General features: G+C 44.0%; 1 protein-coding gene across 1 annotated transcript in view; it reads left to right on the top strand.

Annotated features, from left to right (window-relative positions):
• Nucleotides 1–20,987, top strand: part of LOC309385345 (lysozyme C, milk isozyme-like) — an 83,082-nt gene that overhangs the window by 36,224 nt on the left and 25,871 nt on the right. The window lies entirely within an intron of this gene.

Below are 20,987 nucleotides of genomic sequence, written 5' to 3'. Positions count from 1 at the left end.
ACTTAGCGATCATAGTCCGGTGTGGTTACAAATTGAATTAGGGATGAGGCCAAGAAGGTCTTGGAGAGTAAATGAAAATTTATTTAGATATGAAAAAAATGTTGATGAACTTAAAAAACACATGAAGGAATTTTTCAGTTTTAATATGAATAAGGGCACTCCCATTGAAATAGTTTGGGATGCAAGTAAAGCTTATATGCGTGGGGTCCTGATACATATGAACTTTAAACACAAACAAATTAGACAGAAAAGGAGAATGGAATTGGAAGATGAAATAAAACGCAAAGAACAGCTGCTTATAATAAACCCGAATGACCAGGCACTCCAGATGGCGCTAAAGCTGTTGAAAGATCAATTTCAGATGCTTATAGCAGAACAAACAGCAACCAATTTGCAATTTGCTAAACATAACACCTTTGCCAACGCTAATAAACCTGGTAGATGGTTAGCATATACTTTGAGAAGGAATATGAATGACAGAATTATTGATAAAATTGAGTTTCGAGGGAAGATGGTATATCAACAAGAGTTGATTAAAAAATCATTTGTGGACTATTATACTAAGCTATACGTACAGGATAATATACAGAACAAGTTAATAGATGATTTTTGGGAAGGAAAAAGGGTTGCAAAAATTTCTCTGCTTCAAAAGGCAAATTTGGAACGTCTTATAACCGCTGATGAGATCACTTTAGTTATAAATCAACTTAAATTAGCTAAGGCTCCAGGGACTGATGGTTTGACTGCAATGTATTATAAAACTTTACAACTGGAAATGATTGAATATCTTACACAACTATTTTGTAATATACAACAAGGAGGTAAAATACCTCCCTCATGGAAAGCGGCTTTTATCTCATTGATACCTAAAGATAAAGAGGGCCCTAAGAAACCAGAGGATTACAGGCCGATATCTCTTCTGAACACAGATTATAAAATATTTGCTAAGGTACTAGCCAACAGATTGATGCCGGTTATTCAAGAGATTATTCATCATGATCAAGCAGGATTTATTGAAGGCAGACATATGAAGGAGAATGTAAGGCAACTCATAGATTTAATTGACTATCTTGATAAGAATAAGCAGATCTCTGCAGTGCTGGTCTTCTTGGATGCAGAGAAGGCCTTCGATCGAGTGAATTGGAACTTTCTAACCAAGACTTTGGAAAAGATGGATATGGGACCACGATTGCGGCAGGCGATTGGAGCAATTTATCAGCAACAAAATGCACAACTTATTATTAATGGAAATTTGTCAACAACTTTCGAGATACAAAAAGGCACAAGACAAGGTTGCCCATTATCCCCATTGTTATTTATTTTAACTTTGGAAGTCTTGTTGAACGCAATTCGGGACTCAAAATCCTTAGATGGCATAGCTATCAGGCAAAAGGAATACAGAACTAGAGCATTCGCCGATGATCTGGTTGTTACCCTTTCACATCCTTTGAAATCAATAATCCAGATGAAAAATATCATAATAGAATTTGGCATGGTGTCTGGGTTTAGACTAAATCAAAACAAAACGAAAATGATGGTTAAAAACATGACAGAGACTCAAAGAAAGAGACTTGTAAGTTTAGCAGGTTTTGAAATAGTTTCTAAAGTTAAATATTTAGGAATACAAATTTCAGAATCAAACACAAAACTTTTCTCAAATAACTATGAAGTGTTGTGGCAAAAGATACAGAAAGATCTTGAAGCGTGGAAAAAGTTACAATTGTCTTTGCTTGGAAGGATCTCAGCAATTAAAATGAACATTCTACCTAGATTTATCTTTCTATTCCAGATGATTCCGGTGCTTAAGTCAGATAAAACCTTGTTAAATTGGCAAACAACATTAAATAAATTTGTTTGGAAGGAGAAAAAAACGAGAGTAAAGATGAAGATTATGCAAGATACACGTGAAAGAGGCGGCCTCAGACTCCCAAACCTTCGATTGCATTATGAAGCTGCGGTATTAACGCATGTAGCAGATTGGTTCGGGAAAACAAAAATGGAATTGCTCAATATAGAAGGCCATGATCTTGTTCTGGGATGGCATGCATATCTTTTTTATGAAGACAGGGTGGATAAAGTGTTCAACAACCATGTTCTCCGTAGTGCCTTGATGAGAATATGGTAGAAGCACCGGCCCAATTGGGATTATAAAATACCGCTTTGGTTGGATCTTGCAGACACCATGGGGATTATGAATATTAAGTCACTCGGGGGTTGTTTATATAAAGATGTGCTTATTGCTGATGGGGGCGAATGGAAGTTAAAAACTTTGGAACAGCTGTTGGAAGAAGGAATTACTTTAAATTGGTTACATTACATACAGCTTCAGAAGAGATGGGAAGAAGATCGCAGGGTCGGCTTTATGGATAAAGAAGTGGAACTGATTAAGCAGATAAAAGAGACTGGTCCAAAACAAGTTAAAAGAATATATAATGTACTGTTAGAAAGAGACTCAGAAAGTGAATTGGTTAAGGATTGTATGATTAAATGGGCTCAGAATTTTGGTGAAGTGGTTATGTTGGAAACGTGGGAAAAAATATGGGTTCAGAATGTTAAATTTACACAGTCACAGAATTTAAGGGAGAATTTCTATAAAATGTTTTACAGATGGTATTTAGATCCTAAAAAATTATCATGCATGTACCCAAATGTTCAACCAAAATGTTGGAGATGCGGGTGTCTAGATGCTACCTTTTTTCATGTATGGTGGACTTGTAACAAGGTTAAAGCTTTTTGGATAAAAATATGGTGGGTTATGCAGAATGTATTTAAGAAAAGAATACAATTCACTCCACAAATGTTTTTATTGGGTATAGTTAAGGATTTTACCAAAGGGGAAACAAAATTGGCCTTGTATATGGTTACAGCAGCTAGGTTGTTGATTGCGCAACATTGGAAAAAAGATTTTTTGCCGACAATTGATCAATGGATTCAGAAGGTGGCGGGGTTCGCTGAAATGGCAAAAATTTCAGCTTTCTTAAAAGCTCAGAAACAGGAGGATTACACACAGGAATGGGCAAAATGGATTGATTATATACAGAATAAATACCAGACTAGGAGTTATTATCTAGCCTTTAGGTAAGAATGTTTAGACCGATAGATGATCAGAGTAAATAGTATATGGGATGTTTGGAATTGTTAGAGTGGTATACAGCGGAAGTCAGGGGGTGGGTTTGTGTGGGAGGTGGGGGAGGGTTAGGGTGGAGGGTGGGGCAATATATATGTATGAATAAATTAGAAGATGGGACTAATGAAACATTGTTAGGCTAGGAGAAATTTATATTAAGAGTTATAGATGTTAAATTAGCTTAGAAAATGATCAATGTGTTATTATTAATTTAAGAGTAATTTATATAGTGTTTGTTGGGAGGAGAGGGGTTATGAGTAATCTATTTTAAGATGGGGGGAGGGGAGGGGGTAAAGTGTTTGGTATAATATTTGAATGTGAATTTTTGCAGGGGGGTTGGGGGGGGTATAGCATTTGTATGAGATTTATATTGTGTGGAGGGGGGGTGAAAAGGGGGAAAATTTGTTTGTACAAAACTCTTTTAATTAAAAAAAAATGCCAGTAATGCCCAAGAGATTCTTTGGTTCCCACATATCCTAGGTAGGGTCTACACTACCTAGAGCTAAAGGGAGTTCAAGTCCAAAGTCTTTGGTGAACACCAGAGGGCTCACAAAATCCGCCCCCATATCATAGAATCCCTCAGAGGGGTACACAACAAATTAACGCCTCTCCTGTTCAACGCATATGTGAAGCCGCTGGGTGAGATCATCCGTGGTTTTGGGGTTGAATACCATCTCTACGCTGATGACACTCAGCTGTATATTTCAACCCCAAACCACCCCAACGAGGCTGTCGAAGTGATGTCCCGGTGTTTGGAGGCCGTCGGGGTCTGGATGGGGGACAACAGACTCAAACTCAACCCCTCCAAGACCAAGTGGCTGTGGTTGCCGGCACCTCGGTTCAGCCAGCTGACTCCATCGCTGGCCATAGGGGGCGAACAGTTGTCCCCTGTGGAGCGGGCGCGCAATTTGGGTGTCCTCCTTGATGCCCGGCTGTCAATGGAGGACCATGTGGCAGCCGTGGCAAGGGGGGCATTCCACCAGGTTCGCCTGGTGCGCCAATTGCGCCCCCTACTGGACCGGAGTGCCCTGCGCACGGTCACTCATGCGCTGGTGACGTCTCGCCTGGACTACTGCAATGCCCTCTACATGGGGCTTCCCTTGGGACGCATCCGGAGACTGCAGCTAGTTCAGAACGCAGCCGCGCGGGTTATTATGGGAAGTACCCGTTACTCCCACGTAACACCTCTCCTGCGCGAGCTGCACTGGCTACCTGTAGCCTTTCGGGTGCGTTTCAAGGTATTGATCACCATCTTTAAAGTGCTCCATGGCAGAGGACCTAGTTATCTGCAGGATCGCATCCTACCACACACGTCCCTGCAACCTATCCGCTCACACAGGGAGGGGCTCCTCCTGGTGCCGTCTGCTAGGCAATGCCAGCGGGCGACACCTAGGAGCAGATCCTTCTCTGTGATGGGCCCAACCCTCTGGAATGACCTCCCCCCAGACATCCGAACTACCACCGACCTCCGTTCCTTCCGGCAAAAGTTAAAGACTCACCTATTTCAATCAGCTGGCCTGGCACTTTCTTAGTTTTACCTCCCGGGATTTATTTATTTTAATTGGGTTTGGGGTTTTATAGGCTTTTAACGTATTATATTTATTATTCTATTACAGTCTCACAACCTCCTTCACCAGTATTAATTTAATTGTTTATGTATGTATTTTACAACGTATTTTAGTGACTGTACACCGCCCCGAGTCCTCTCCGGGAGAGGGGGCGGTCTATAAGTGTGAATAATAAATAAATAAATAAATAAATAAATAAATAAATAAATAAATAAATAAAGGATTCTCATTTTTGACCACATAATACTATTGTTGTTTGGTTCTAATGTCCAGTTTGTCAGTTTTCTATCTAACCATTTGCTGCTGCAGCCTCTTTTCCTATTCAACCTATGATTGGAGGCTTGACAAATGATTTCTTCCTGTTTCTCTCGCTGCTTTCTTTATCTACCAGTTCTCTGATCCTGTGGACCTCCTCGACAGGACCAGAGTCCTGGTGTTTAAAAGGCCATCTGCCAAATTCTTCTGCTACCTGCCCCAACTCAGTACCAACCAAACCCCAATGCTGAACCTGTAATAAAAGATTTCAAAACAAGTGAGAAGCACAAAAGTGGATAACGAATGGGAAATTATTGGGAAGAAATTAATCAGCTATAATAGGTATAAACAAACCCCTCTAATAACGTATGTGCCAGTCTAATTTTAAACCTGAGTTTAAAAGACAGTAAAGCTCATATTCTAATGCAACCAGAATGCAAATGTAGCAAGAAAAATACAAATTGCCATATTGTATTTTACCATTAAGAATAAAAGTTGTATACTAATTTAAAGAAAGATAATTAGCTTTCAAGACAGTTCAATTGCTACATTACAAGAGGAAGATGTTAATGAAAGATTGACTTACCAGGCATCCATCCCTTGGGGATCACGGACAATTCTCTTAGCACAAACAATATCATCTGTGATGTTATCATTTATGAAAGCTGCCAGGAAAGACAAATTGGAATATGTTCCAACACAGATGTTTCAAACAAGATTTCTGAAGACTTGCATAACATTACTATTTAAAGCAGATTCTTACCCATGTGGCATTCAAGTTGTAGGGCTTCAATAGTTATTATGTAATGCATCAACGTTTTTACCAGTGTAACCAACTGTTTATGCAGCTGTTGTAGAGAATGAAATCCCATTTTTCATCCTCTAACTGTATAGAGTAACAAGTCTGAAAAGTGTAGAGCACTGGGAATTTGTTTTCCCTCTGGAGCTGAATATCCAAGGTCCCTTCCAACTCTTTTTTTAAAAAAAGATTTTATTGGTTTTTAAAAACATTTATGGGGAAAGGGTACAAAGGTGCATACAAATTTTTGGCAGCTCCCGTGCTAGTGGTGGAAAATCCTCCAAATCTCACAATTTTTTCAATTTTGAAAACAACATTTAAAAGATAAGCATAAACAGAATTCTTACATTATATCAATCATGTGTTCAATCATCTCATTCTTGATCACATTCTAGTAGATCAACAATTACAATAATATTTCAAATACATTTATTTTTGTGATCTGAGCCTTTTTCATATTGCTCCCTCCACCCTGTCCCCAGATGGAGCCACGCCCCCCTCCCCCATTTTTCACCACCTCCCTTATTTTCATCCTCTAGGAAAGAAAAATGTTTTTGGGTGAAGGCTTCAGCCACTTCCACTGTCTTAATTCTAATTCTGTTTCCCTCCCAGAAATTCAGCATTCCCTCTGGCAATAACAATCTAAACCAAACTCCTTTATTGTATAGTTTATTTGATAAGGAGGAATACTTCCTCCTTCTTTCTCTAATTTTTTTTTTGGAATTTGCTTAATAATGGTAATTTCTTTATCTTGATATTTTAATGGTCTCTCCCTTTGGGCCCCTAGCACCTCATCCCTCGTGGTCCTCCTAAGAAATTTAACATGTACCTCCCTTGGAACATTATGGGTTCTAGCATATGCTGAATTAATCCTATAGAACAGATCCATGTCCCACCACAACTGTTCTTTATTTGTCTTCATATATTCTGCTAAAATTGTACTCATAATATCTTTAAGATTTTCATTCTATTTCTGGTAGGTTCTGGAATCTGAGAAAAAAGGACATTCTTTCAAGTTCTATTTTTGCCATAAGGTTAACCAATTCTAAATTTCGCTTCCGGACTGCCTTAACCTCATTTTCCAGCCCAGCTGTCCCCTCCTCCAACACCACAATTCTGTTTATTTTCTATAATATGCTGTTGTACCCCTCTGAGTTCATCCTTGAGATCTGCCACCTCCTTCTTTAGCTCGTTTTGACTCCTCATAATTTCCTGAAACATTTGGTTGACAGATAATTCTTTTGGGCTCTCTCCAGCCCCTTCTTTTTGTAACAATGAAGTAATTTTGGTCTGCTGCATGGTTGGACTGGAGATTGCAGAGGCAGGAGCCGAAAATGACTTGCCCGTTGGTGGCTTTTTAGGTCCCATTTGTCTGAATTCAGAGATGATAAGTCTTTTACAAAGAAAATGGCGTCAGCGGAGCGCGCAGCCAGGCCGATCCAAGGTGGCAGGCAAAACCGAAAGTGAGAAGTTAGTTCTCCTTCACTGTTCCAAGGCACGGAGATACACCAAAAAGGGGAAAGTCAAATAATCAAAATCCAAGAAGACCACGCAATAGGAGAAGTCCAGCGCACCTTCAGGGGGAGGTTTTAAGACAATACCAGAGATTTTTTTTCCAAAGGTGGTTTCAAAAGGCAGACTTCATTTCTAAGTACAAAAGCAAAGACTGGGGGGGGGAGCCATCTTGACTCCTCCTTTCGCAGGGAGAAGAGCAAAAGTTTCAATTCTTTAAGAAAAGAGCTCAGCAATCCCCTCTTGCAACTTTGATTTCAATTGTTCTCACATAGTTAGTTCAAGTGACAAGTCAGCCTTTGTTCTCTCTCCATTCCAATCTAGAGAGAGATAGTTCAAATGCCACTTGGTCCGGGGGGGGTGGGGTAAAGAGAAAAAACACCCCCCTCTAATCTTCAGTTTCAAATAACTTGAACACGAACTTACAGTAGTCTGCTGCTTATCCTTTAAGGACGATTAAGAAGATCAGGATGGGTCCCCCTCCACCAGCATTCAGCCGCTCCTGGATTAACTCCTTCCTCCCAGAATCCATTCGGCGAAAGGGCGGACAGCCCGAAGCTGTACCATGCCCCCCCTCCGCTCCTCAGCTCCTCGGCAAGGCTGAAAACACCCCCGTTCGCTGCCGCCAAGGCCAAGGGGATTCAGCAAGCTGCCCATTAGCAGGAGATCCCTTCAAGGCCCCCTGTGCTCCCTACGGAGCCAACTGGGGAGACGAGCGGCAGACAGCCCATCCGTCGCCAGCAGGAACCGGAAGTGATCTTCCAACTCTTAATACTGTTATTCTGTTTTTTTGCAGTCTTGGAATGGAGTGAGAGAAAAATTCTCTCACCAGAGTCCAAGAACCAGATTTCTCTGACAAAGGGCAGAGAGCACCGAATCAGGTTCCTTGCTAGTTGGAGTTCGAGTGCTGAAATTGCTGCCTTTAACTTGTCCCTCTGGGCAAGACATTGACTAATGTTGTAGTGGGTGGTGTGGAGGCACAAAGTGAGATATATCTGTGTGAAGGAAGTTAAAGGATTTGTGACAATTTGGGAAATGGAGTACAAAGTGGTGGAACAGATTGAGGAAGGATAAGAGGCCAACAGAAAATATGGTGGCTAGCTCCTGTCACAGATAACTCAAACAGAATCCAGAATCATTTTCACTTTTGGATGTTTCTTTCTTTCCAGGGCTTCACTGGCTGCAATAAGGAGGAAGAAGAGAGTCAGTCTTCATTGCTGCAGCTCCTTGGAAGATGATGTCTGATTTTTCCAGCATGGTAAGAAAATGGCTCCTTTGGAGGGATGGTAAACGGAGGATGTACCAATAAGATTTCCTCAATCTGTGGTTATTATGGATTGGCAAGCAGAGGCAGTTGAGGGCTAAAAAACTAATGAGGAAGAAAAATAAAGGGCACGGATGTGATGGAGGGTTGCGGAATCAGTGGGATACAAACCATGAAAAAGCTTTAACTGTCATTTTCAATTTCATAAAAAGCCAAACCTAACTAGCAATGGGTGAGAAGGGCATTTGGGGCACCCTGAGAGATCCTGGTCAAGGGAGTCTGCATGAGGCACCTCCCACAATAATGTAAGCCAGTAAGCTCATCTCCTCTTCCCCCTTGATTTTTGGAAGCCATGATGGGTTGTATAGCCCAGGTGGTGGTTAGAGTGCACTACTGCAGGCTACTTCAGCTCAAGGTTGACTCAGCCTTCCATCCTTCTGAGGTGGGTAAAAGAAGGACCCAGGTTGTTGGGGGCAATATGGTGACTCTGTGAACCACTTAGATAGGGTTGTAAAAGAATGATGAAGCAGTATATAAGCATAACTGCTATGGGTTGCAACTGTGTGATTGAAGCTCAAACATTTTATGGTCTTGCCCTGAAATGAAGAGGATGGTCATTGTGTGGTGGCTTCTGACATTGTTAATTTTGGGACCCCACCATAGATATTCTCCCCTACCCCTCCCTCCCTCCCTCCCCCCCTCTCTCACACACACATCTTTTCATTTGTCTTTTACACATGTAAAAACTCTTAATAAAAGTTACATTCAAGAAAAGAGAAAGGCCCTCCATCCACTGAAAAGTTATTCTTTTCAGAAATGTGGAGAAAAAGTTTAGTTTTTCATGATCAAATTTCTGCTTTTATGAAGCATCCATATATGCCCAGTGGAAAAGAGAACAGAAAAGTGGCATAGGCACATGTCATAATAACATCACCCAGTAGGTGAATCTCCTCTTCCCCCTTGATTATTGGGAGCCATTACACAAGCAAGATGGGCATAAAGGCTTGGAACTGAACTCTGGGATTTCTTCCAGTTTGCATGTGGACCTGGCTGAATTTATACAATCTGAATCAATATAAACACTGAAGACACTTCTCCTAGATGACTGAACTTACTGGCCAGTGAATCTTTTTAATAAAATCAGTATGCCAGGCATACTTACTGGAAACCTTGGGTAAAAGATGTTACTACCCTTCTAGCCAACGAATAGACAGTCTTAGATTCTGATATTTGCTAGGCCAGGGCCTGACCCTCTCCCACCTGATTGAAAAGCATATTTATGCTTCTAAGATCCCTTTATCCACTTTGCCTGTAGACCCAAAGCAAATGAGCGATTCTGTTTTCATGGAAACCTCTTAATGGTACTAGCTCTAGACTATATGGCACTCCTCCTAGGCCATATTGAGCGATGGGACCATTTCCCATCAATGCAAAGAGTCGGTCTTCCCTTTTCCAGATTTAAAGAATTATTATAGCTAAAATAGTTTTGTCTTTTTACTTCTGACAATGAAATCGGAAATAAATGCCATGGATGTCCAATAGATAATTTGGAGTCCCACATATACTTGATGGACTCTACGCAACCCAGGCCTAAAGAAAATTAAATTCCAAAGTATTGGATAAAGCACCAGAGAATCCTAAAATCCTAGCCAAAATCTGAGAATGTTTCAGAAGAGCATACATCAGATGTTTTTAGATTTTAGATAAGTCAACTTTTAGATAACTCAAGTGTTGGCTATATAATGTCTTGGTGTTTTCTTTTAAATGATGATTGCTGACTTAAGAGTTTTCCATCTCATGATCTGCTTCTGCAGCCCCCTTTCCTACCCCTCCTATGACTAGGAGGCTTCACAAATGATCTTTCCTTGCTTCTCTCGCTCCTATGCCTTTTATAGATCCACTTCTCTGATCATAGGGACCTTGTGCATGGGATCAAAATCCTGCCAAATCCTTCTGCAATCTGTCCTTACTAGCTAGTAAAACCAAGATTTTAAAGGACAAGTGGATAATGTATGTGACAACGCTAGGAAGGAATAATACAGCTATAATCAGCAGCAGCAGCTCCTCCCCACCAATCTTAGTCTTTGTCTTAGTCTACCATTAAAACTGAGTTCAAAAGACAAAGCCATATTTTAAAGCAATCAGAATGCAAGTATAGCAATAAAAATGCAGCTTGCCATATGCTGAAGGCTTATTTTACCACCAATGCTAAAAGTTGTACAATAGTCTAAAGAAAGACTATTAAGTTTTACGAGTATAAATTCAGTTGCTACCCAATGTTACAAGTGGAAGAAGTTAATGAGAGATTGAGTCACCAGATCCTTAAACCTGCATAACCACTCACAATTGTCTTAGCAAAAGCGTCTGTGATGTCATTATCTGTGAAAGCTGCCGAAAAAGGCAAATTGGAATTTGTCCAACTCCAGATGTTTCAATGTTAACACACTAATTATGCCCATTATGAAATACATTCATGTCCTTGGTAATATCGTCTGGACCAATTATCAGTTTCCCCTCTAGAGCTGAATATGCTTGATATGCAGACTTCCCAACAGTCTCATTGCACTCTTGGAAAGGAGCCAGAGAAGAAATCTCTCACCTGTGTCCAAGAGCTAGATTTGCCCCACAAAGGGCAGAAAATACAGGATCCGGTTCCTTAACTGGGTAGGGTTCAGAAGCTGAAATTGATGCCCTTGTGTCGCAGGCAAGGTATTGACTAATTACAATGAAAATAGGATCATTGAGAGTTGGAGGTGGAGTCGGTATTGGAGCTGGAGGCCGAAAGAAGGCCTGCGGGGGAGCCGTAGGCCGGCCGGAGCAGCGCTCGGGCCAGGACTAACAGCGGGGCGGTCGCTGAAGCAGGGGGGGGGCGCTGAAGCAGGGGGAGGCAGGCTACGATGGGTCTAGTCTTTAAAGATCTATGCTGAAGCCTGGCAGAAGGAGGAAGACCTGTGGCACCAGGGGCAGGACGAGTTTGTGCCCAGGAGACCGGCAGGAGGCTTCCATCGGCAGGAGGTTTGGTGCCAGGAAGAGAAAGGATTTATCAACCCCTGCCATCTGCCATCTACCTGCCATGGCTATCTATAACTACCTGCCCACTTGTTATTTTGACTATCTATGACCGCTGACTGCTGTGCGTGCCTGCGTGACTGTCCCCCACCATCTTTCACCCGTTTACCATCAAATTTACCATCAATTTTACCATCAAACTTCATCAAATATCTACTTAGACTGTCTGCCCCACCCACACCACAGACTGCCTCCGAGCCTCCACCATTTACCATCTACTTTCCACCTATTCACCATCTATTTACCATCCACTTATCACCCACGTACTGACTTACCATCTGATGTGGAACCTGGCTTGCTGACTCAATTTAACATCTACAGCACCCTGGCCCTTGCTACAGCTCCCCCCAGTATATACTCGAGGTCAGACTTGCTCCTGCTGCGGGAGTCCCCCCTCTCGCAGACATGGCCCTTTGCCCTGTCAAGGGCCCACCTTAATGACGTGTTTGTTAAGCCCGAGAGGTGGAGAAAGCGAAGACTTAGGGGCACCAGATGTTTTTTATCCATTTTAGGGGGCACCAGGGTGGGTGGGAGGGATAATCAGGCCAGGAGGGGGACTTTTGCCAGGCGAACAGGTGAGGTCAAGGGGGAAGTGAGCGGAGTGGGGGGGAAGGGAAAATGACATTCCTATAGAGGGTTGTTTTATTCCAACGGTCGTGGGGAGGGGTGGGCGCGAGGACGGAAGAAAATCTCGCAGTCGGTTGGGAGACCGTGGCTGCTGGACATACCCGGTCGCTCGTACCAACCCCCGCAGCCTAGGTGGCCAGGGCCTACAGAGCCAGGGCCTGAGGCTGATGCTCTGCAATGCAAGGTCCGCTGTTAACAAGGCCCCCCTCATTAATGAGTTGATCTCAGAGGGGGAGCTGGACCTTGCAGGGATAACGGAGACCTGGTTGGGCCACGAGGGTGGCTTACCTCTCGTGGAGATGTGCCCACCAGGCTACTGTGCATTCCATCAGCCGCGGGCCCTGGGTAAGGGTGGTGGGGTGGCGGTAATTATACGGGAGAGTCTGGAACCGAGGGAGTTCACTGTGCCGCAGATATCCGGTTGTGAGTCCCTTGGTGTGAAATGGGGCCCCGGGAGGCAGTTGGGCTTGCTGATTGTATACTTGGCTCCTCGCTATGCATCAGCGGCCCTGCCTGAGCTCCTCGAGCTGATCGCGGAGACAGCGGTTGATACCCCCAAACTTGTGGTTATGGGGGATTTCAACCTCGGTGAAGCATCCGAGGTGGCTCGGGAGTTCATGGCTTCCATGACAGCCATGGACCTGACCCAATTAATTCAGGGCCCCACACACGAAGGTGGGCACACACTGGACCTTGTTTTTGTCTCTGGACAGTGGACGAGTGATCTGGGAATAGGGGATTTGGTTATTACACCCCTGTCATGGTCAGATCACTCATTTCTCTGGCTCGACTTCCCCGGCACTACCCCCCACCGCGGGGAGGCGGAACCTGACTGTCCCAGATGGTTTCATCCCAGGTGACTGATGGAACCGGACAGGTTCCAGACGGAGCTTGGGCCACTTCCTGTAGCCCTGACCCACTCCCGGACGGAGGACCTAGTGGCCGCTTGGAATAGGGTGGCTGCTGGGGCCTTGGACCGGGTAGTGCCTTTGTGGTCTCTCCTGCGGCAACGAACCACCTTGGCTCCTTGGTTTTCCGAGGAGCTGAGGGTGATGAAACGCCACAAGAGACGCCTAGAAAGCAGGTGGAGGTCCTCACGCTCCGAATCTGACCGAACACAGGTAAGATCCTATTTACGGACCTACCTTGTGGCACTGAGAGCGGCCAAATGTAGACACTGTGCCGCTCTTATTGCGTCCGCAGATAACCGCCCTGCCGCCCTGTTTCGGGTGACCCGCTCCCTCTTATCACAGAGGCCGCGGGAAGCCCCTTTGCAGGGTAGAGCAGAGGAGTTTGGGGAATATCTGCAGGACAAAATCGCTCAGATCCGGAGTGGATGGGCCCCCTTCAGTGGCCCAGGGGAGGCGTCGGAAACAAGTCTTGAGGCACCACGCTGGGAGGAGTTTGACTCTGTTGCCCCTGAGGATTTGGACAGGTTACGTGGGCGACTGCGAGCCACTACATGTTTATTGGACCCGTGTCCCTCCTGGCTTGTACTGGCATCCTGGGAGGTTACACGAGGCTGGCTCCTGGGTCTTGTGAATGCTTCATTGGAGGAGTGGTCCTTGCCAGTCGCCTTGAAAGAGGCGGTGGTGAGGCCCCTACTCAAGAGGCCTTCCCTGGACCCGGTGGAGCTAGCTAATTATCGTCCTGTCTCCAACCTTCCCTTTTTAGCGAAGGCTGTAGAGAGTGTAGTGGCACAACAGTTCCCACGTCACCTGGAGGAAACCGACTATCTAGACCCGCGCCAGTCCGGCTTCCAGCCCGGTCACAGCACGGAGACGGCCTTGGTCGCGTTGGTGGATGATCTCTGGAGGGCCAGAGATAGGGGTTGTTCCTCTATCCTGGTCCTATTAGACCTATCAGCGGCCTTCGATACCATCGACCATGGTATCCTATTGCGCCGGCTGGAGGGGATGGGACTAGGGGGCACCATTTTGCGGTGGTTCTGCTCCTACCTCTCCGACCGGACGCAATGTGTGTTGGCAGGGGAGCAGAGGTCGACCCTGAGGCCACTCATTGTGGGGTGCCGCAGGGGTCGGTCCTCTCGCCCCTCCTGTTCAACACATACATGAAGCCGCTGGATGAGATCATCCGTGGTTTTGGGGTTGGATACCATCTGTATGCTGATGACACACAGCTGTACATTTCCACCCCAAACCACCCCAACGAGGCCGTCGAAATGATGTCCCGGTGCTTGGAAGCCATTCGGGTCTGGATGGGGGACAACAGACTCAGACTCAACCCCTCCAAGACTGAGTGGCTGTGGCTACCGGCACCCCGGTTCAACCTGTGGACCCCATCGCTGGCCATAGGGGGCGAACAACTGCCCCCCGTGGAACGGGCGCGCAATTTGGGCGTCCTCCTTGATGCCCGGCTGTCGATGGATGACCATGTGGCAGCCGTGGCAAGGGGGGCGTTCCACCAGGTTTGCCTGGTGCGCCAATTGCGCCCCTATTGGATCGGGACGCCTTACGCACGGTCACTCATGCGCTGGTGACGTCTCGCCTGGACTACTGCAATGCTCTCTACATGGGGCTCCCCTTGAGATGCACCCGAAGACTACAGCTAGTTCAGAATGCGGCCGCGCGGGCCATCATGGGAGGGACAAGATACTCCCATATAACACCACTCCTGCGCGAGCTGCACTGGTTGCCTGTGGTTTTTCGGGTGCATTTCAAGGTGTTGGTTACTATCTTCAAAGCGCTCCATGGCACGGGACCTAGTTACCTGCGGGATCGCATCTCACCTCATACATCCCTGCGACCAATCCGCTCTCACAGGGAGGGACTCCTCCAGGTGCCGTCCACTAAGCAGTGTCAACGGGCGGCGCCCAGGAGTAGAGCCTTCTCTGTGATGGGCCCAACCCTCTGGAATGACCTCCCCCCCCCGATATTAGAACTACCACCGACCTCCGCTCCTTCCGACAGAAGCTTAAGACCCACCTGTTCCAATTAGCTGGCTTTACTGATTTATAGTCCCATTTTAACCCCCTGGCAAACATCTTATTGGGTAGTTTTTAAGGGTATTTTAATGTATTTTAATGTTTATTTGTATTTTAATTTAAATATTGTACAGTCCACATCCTACCTCCTCCTTTTACATATTTGTATATTTAAGTATACCCATATTTTGTATTTATACTGTTTTAATATGACTGTACACCGCCCCGAGTCCTGTTTAGGAAAGGGTGCGGTTTATAAATTAAAGTTTATTTATTATTATTATTATTATTATTATTATTATTATTATTATTATTATTATTATTATTATTATTATTATTATTATTATTGCACTGCATATGGAGACCCAGTTTATTTATTTATTTAGTTTGTCAAACTTCTACAAGATAACATGTATAAGTATAAATATGAACATGAACACAGGAAATGAATACAGTAGGACAGGGACAGTAGGCACACTGGTGCGCTTATGCACACCCCCTTATAGAATGGTGTGAGGTCCACAGTAGACAGTTTAAGGTTAAAGCTATGGGGGTTTGAGGAAGTAACAATGGAGTCAGGTAGAGCATTCCAGGCGTTGACCACTCTATTTCTGAAGTCGTATTTTCTGCAATTGAGTCTGGAGCAGTTTACCTTGACTTTGTATCTATTGTTTGCCCACGTATTATTGTGGTTGAAGCTGAAGTAGTCGTTGACAGGTAGGACATTGTAGCAGATAATTTTGTGTACTAGCTTAGGCCAGACCTAGATGGCATAGTTCCAGGTTGTCCAAGCCTAGACAAGCCTCACTAGAATCCAGTGCTTCAAATCCCATTGAGTGAGATCTCAAAAAGGAGCATGGATTCTTTCTGCATGAAATTATTACAGACAGATTGAACCTTGCTTAATGTTCCCCAAGTTAGCCAGGAGCTGCCATTAGTTTTCTCTGCCATCTGCTGCTTGGGGTTGTCTGCGTATATTTACTTGAACAGAGCTTCCAGCAGTCTTCTCAACTTTCTGATGTTGCAGGTACCACAACTGGGCCATGATTTGTTGTACATACTGGAACTGAGAATGCCCAGAGTGGACTACATTTAACAGACTAGCATATCTGGACTATGAGAAGAGATGTTAAAAGGACTTTGGAACAGCAAAAGTCACAATAGTTTGATCTGTGTCATTAAACCTGCTGATGTTGCTGTCTTGTTTGGATGCTCTGGTATTTGGCAGGTAAACTAATGGGACATAAATGGCCACCAAATTTTATCTTTGTGAAACACACATGTGGTAGTTTCTTTAACATAATAATGAATCTCTACTTGGAGAGATTAAGGAAGCTTCTAGGTGAGCTAGTGCAACTATCATTCTTTCATTTTTTCTGTTCATTGATTGATAAAGTTCTTTTCTTAGTTGTTTGAATGAATCTCCTTTCCTCCAGATTAAAATAATTATTTTAGCTAAAATAGTCCTGGTTTTGTATTTCTCACAATATAGCATACATGCCACTAATGCAGGGGTGAAATTCAGCAGGTTCTGACAGGTTCTGGAGAACCAGTAGCGGAAATTTTGAGTAGTTCAGAGAACCAGCAAATACCACCTCTGGCTGGCCCCAGAGTGGGGTGGGAATGGAGATTTTACAGTATCCTTCCCCTGCCACACCCACCAAGCCACGCCCACAGAACTGATACTAAAAAATGTTGTATCCCACCACTGTTTCACTGCCAATGCTAAAAAGTTTTACAATAGCTTTAACAAAGAAATTAAATTTTTACAAGGTCAGTTGCTACCCAATGTTCCAAATGGAAGATGTTAATGAGAGATTGACTCACCAGGCATTCATCCCATTGGGTTCACGCACAATTCACTTAGCACAAGCAATATCATATGTGAGGTCATCATTTCTGAAAACTGCCAAAAGAGGCAAATTAGAATGTGTCCAACTCCAGAGGTTTCAAAGGTATTTCCAAATGTGTGCTTAAACTTATTATTTAAAGTAGATTCTTACATAAGTGTCCTTTAGGACATCATTAATTACATATAGTGTGCAATACATTCATATCATTATCAGTATCAGCTACTATTTACCCAGCTGGTGTAGACCATGAAATATCTTTTCACCTGCTCTGACCATGTAGAGTTACAAGTCTGAAAAGTGTAGAGTACTGGCAGTTTGTTTCTGCTCTGGACTGAATATGCTGGATATGAAGGCATCCCAACAGCATTATTGCATTCTTGGAAAGGATCCCGAGAGAAAATCTTTCACTTAAGTCCTAAGTTCTGACAAGGGACAGAAAACTCACAAGGATTGGGTTCTTTAACTGGGTGGGTTTCTGGAGCTGAAATTGCTGTCCTTACCTGGCTCCTCTGGCAAGATATTGACTAATTGCTGCGAAGATAAGATTGTGTGGCTCTCTCACCAAGCAACACTTTTCATTGCCCAACAGGGAGACCCAGTTCAGTCTAGTGGTTAAGGCCCCAGGCTACAAACCAGGAGACTGTGAGTTCTAGTCTCACCTTGGAAATGAAAGTTGGTTGGGTGACTTTGCACCAGTTGAAGTGACTCTCAGCCCAACTCACTTCACAGAGTTAAGTTGATTTAAGGAAAATAGGAGGAAGAAGGAATATTAGGTATGTGTGCAACCTTGAATTGTTTATAAAAATAATAAAAGTGAAGAAATCTTTAAAGAGCACTGAAGGGAGTGTGAGATAGTTAATGTGAGTGAGACAGGGGGACTTCATCAGATATGAACCTTTGCTCTTTAGATAACTCTGTGGTGCTTGTTCTGGGGGCAGAAATTGAGATATATCTGTCTGAAGGAATTTAGAGTAGTTGTGACAAGTTGGGTAGCAGGACACTAAACAGAAGAAGGTTAAGGGAGAGCCCAGAAGCTCCGCAGTGAGAACAATTGGGTAAATAGCGAGCTCTGTGGAGTTATGCAGAAACCCCGCTGGCAAGCTGTCATCCTGGGAGCAAAAATGGACTGCAGGTGGAGGGTGGGCTTCAAGGGAGAAAGAAAGAAATCCTCACTGTTTGGGGATCCCAAAGTGCATGGAGCAGAGGTCTTCAAACTTGGCAATTTTAAGACTTGTGGACTTCAACTCCCAGAATTAAGCTCTGCTGGCTAGAGAATTCTGAGAGTTGAAGTCCACAAGTCTTAAAGTTGCCAAGTTTGAAGACCTCTGGCATGCAGCTTGAGTTGAGAGCTTATTGAAAGTGTGGCAAACTATCCTTGCTCAGGCTAAGCTAATCAATAGTGGAGGTCTAAGAATGTCAGATGATCAATGAGCATGTTCTCAGTTTCAAAACATCTGGCTTTTCTTCCTCCTACCAAAGAGTTTTTGGGTTTCTTCACAGGAGGAAGGAAGGAGGGAGGGGGGAGGAGGTATGGAGGAAGAGAAAGGAGAAAATAAGAAAGGGAGGAAATGGAGAATGAAGGAAAGAAAGAAAGAAAGAAAGAAAGAAAGAAAGAAAGAAAGAAAGAAAGAAAGAAGGATAGAGGAAAGGGAAGGGAGAAAAAGAAAGGGAGGGAGGGAATGGAGAAAGAAAAAGAGGGAAGGGAGAAAGAAAGTAAGGGGGAAAGCGGGAGAGAAGGGAGAAAGAGGGAAGAGAAGAGAGAAAGAAAGAAAAAAGGAAAAAGAGGGAGGGAAGGGAGAAAGAAAGAAAGGAGGGAAGGGAGAAAGAAAGAGAAAAAGAAAGAAGGAAAGAAAGGGGGAGGGAAGGGAGAAAGAGGGAAGGAAGGAGGAAAGGAAGAAAGAAGGGGTGGGAAGGGAGAAAAAAGAAAGAAAGGGAGGGGGGAGGGAGGGAGAAAGGGAAGGGAGAAAAAGGGAAGGGAAAGTGAATGAGATATGGATGGATGGATAGAAGGAGGGAGGGAGGGAGAGAAATAAAAAGAAGAGGAAGGAAGGACCACAAACCTGGCACCAGACACAGCTTCAGAGGATGCTTTGAAACAGCACAGTAATCCAGGGCTGGAAAGGATCTCGGAGGTCATCTAGTCAAACCCCCTTACAAAGGAAGTTACCATGAGATAATTCAGCCACCACCACCATAACATTAAGAATTTTTTTTGAGTTCTCCTTCCCTTGAAATGATGCCTTATTAAAGATAAGCAATTAAATATAAACCCAGGTTGTTGTCACAAATACCTTGAGGTCTCTCAGCTCAAGAAGCATATTATGGAAGAGAATTGGCAGATAAAGATAAATAGTTGACATATCAAACTTATTGGAAAATGAATAGCTGAAGGATATAATCACCAATGATTTTTTCCATTTACAGTCATCTGAAAGATTTAAAGTGGATAAAAAGACATAGGATAAAGCAACGAGAGCCAGAATTTGAAATATAATTGTGTTTTCATGATGAATATGAACTGTAATTATTAAAAATGTACAAACTTTTGTGCAAATTTAGAGCAGAAGAGGAAGAACAGGTTAAAGAATGCCTGATAAAGTTTAGAACCTATTCTGTAGGTGTGCCCTGTTTTGTGGGAATGGCTCGGTGGTCATGTGACTTGGTGGGCATGGCCAACTTGGAAAATGTGGTGAAACTCACTGAACAACGCTCTGGCTTAGCAACCAAAATTTTGGGCTCAATTGTGGTTATAAGTTCTCTTTCTTTTTTTCTTTCTTTCTTTCTTTCTTTCTTTCTTTCTTTCTTTCTTTCTTTCTCTTTCTCTCTCTTTCTCTTTCTCTCTCTCTCTCTCTCTGTCTGTCTCTCTCTCTCTCTCTCTCTCTCTCTCTGTGGCTCTTTGTCTCTCTCTCCCTCCCTCCCTCTCTGTCTCTCTCTCATTCTCTCTCTGTATATGCCTGTCTGTCTCTCTCTAGCTCTCTCTCTCTCCTCCCATCTGTCACTCTGTGTGTGTGTGTGTGTCTGTCTGTCTATCACTCACTCTGTGTGTGTGTGTCTCTCTCTCTGTTTGTCTGTCTCTCTGTGTGTCTCTCTGTGTGTCTCTCTGTCTCTCTCCCCTCCCTTCCTTTCTCTCTGTCACTCTGTGTGTGTATGTGTGTGTCTGTCTGTCTGTCTGTCTCTCACTCACTCACTTAATCACTCACTCTGTGTGTCTGTCTCGCTTTCTGTGTCTCTCTCTGTCTGTCTGTCTCTGTCTGTCTGTCTGTCCAATCACATTTGAAATACTCAACAACTGGCCTGCATTTATGTTATTTTGCATCATTCTGCAGTCTTAGGACCAAAATATATGGTAAAAAGTTCCTGGCAGTGGTGTTTTTCTCTGAGGGGCTCCACAGAACCTCCCAAGACCGATGCCACCACATCTGGCCTCTTCTGGGACAGGTTCTCTTCAGAAGGACGAGGCCCCACTGGTCCCCCTTGTGTTCCTCATCTTCCAGAAGCGGCCCCACACTGTGGAAAACATAGGCACATGCAAAACCTGCACAATTACAGCCTCTCTACAGAGACTCTTGGAAGGAAGCATCTGCAGAAGACCGGTCGAGTGAGAACAAGTTCCTGCCGTTACGAGGGCTCCAGGATGAGGGACGGAGGCAGTTGAGGGCTAAAAAACTAATGAGGAAGAAAAATAAAGAGCACGGATGTGATGGAGGATTGCGGAATCAGTGGGATACAAACCATGAAAAAGCTTTAACTGTCATTTTCAATTTCATAAAAAGCCAAACCTAACTAGCAATGGGTGAGAAGGGCATTTGGGGTACCCTGAGAGATCCTGGTCAAGGGAGTCTGCATGAGGCACCTGCCACAATAATGTAAGCCAGTAAGCTAAATGTTGAGTTACCCAGAGAGAGAGGAATGTCTATGGGACAGAAGTCCAAAAAGTCAAGAAGGTGGCATTCACGACACAATAAAAGC

The sequence above is a fragment of the Natrix helvetica genome (genome assembly GCF_964273705.1).
Source record: "Natrix helvetica genome assembly, chromosome: 1".
Classification (NCBI taxonomy): domain Eukaryota; kingdom Metazoa; phylum Chordata; class Lepidosauria; order Squamata; family Natricidae; genus Natrix; species Natrix helvetica.
Note: the sequence above shows the minus strand (reverse complement) of the source record. Positions and strands in the feature narration are given on the sequence as shown.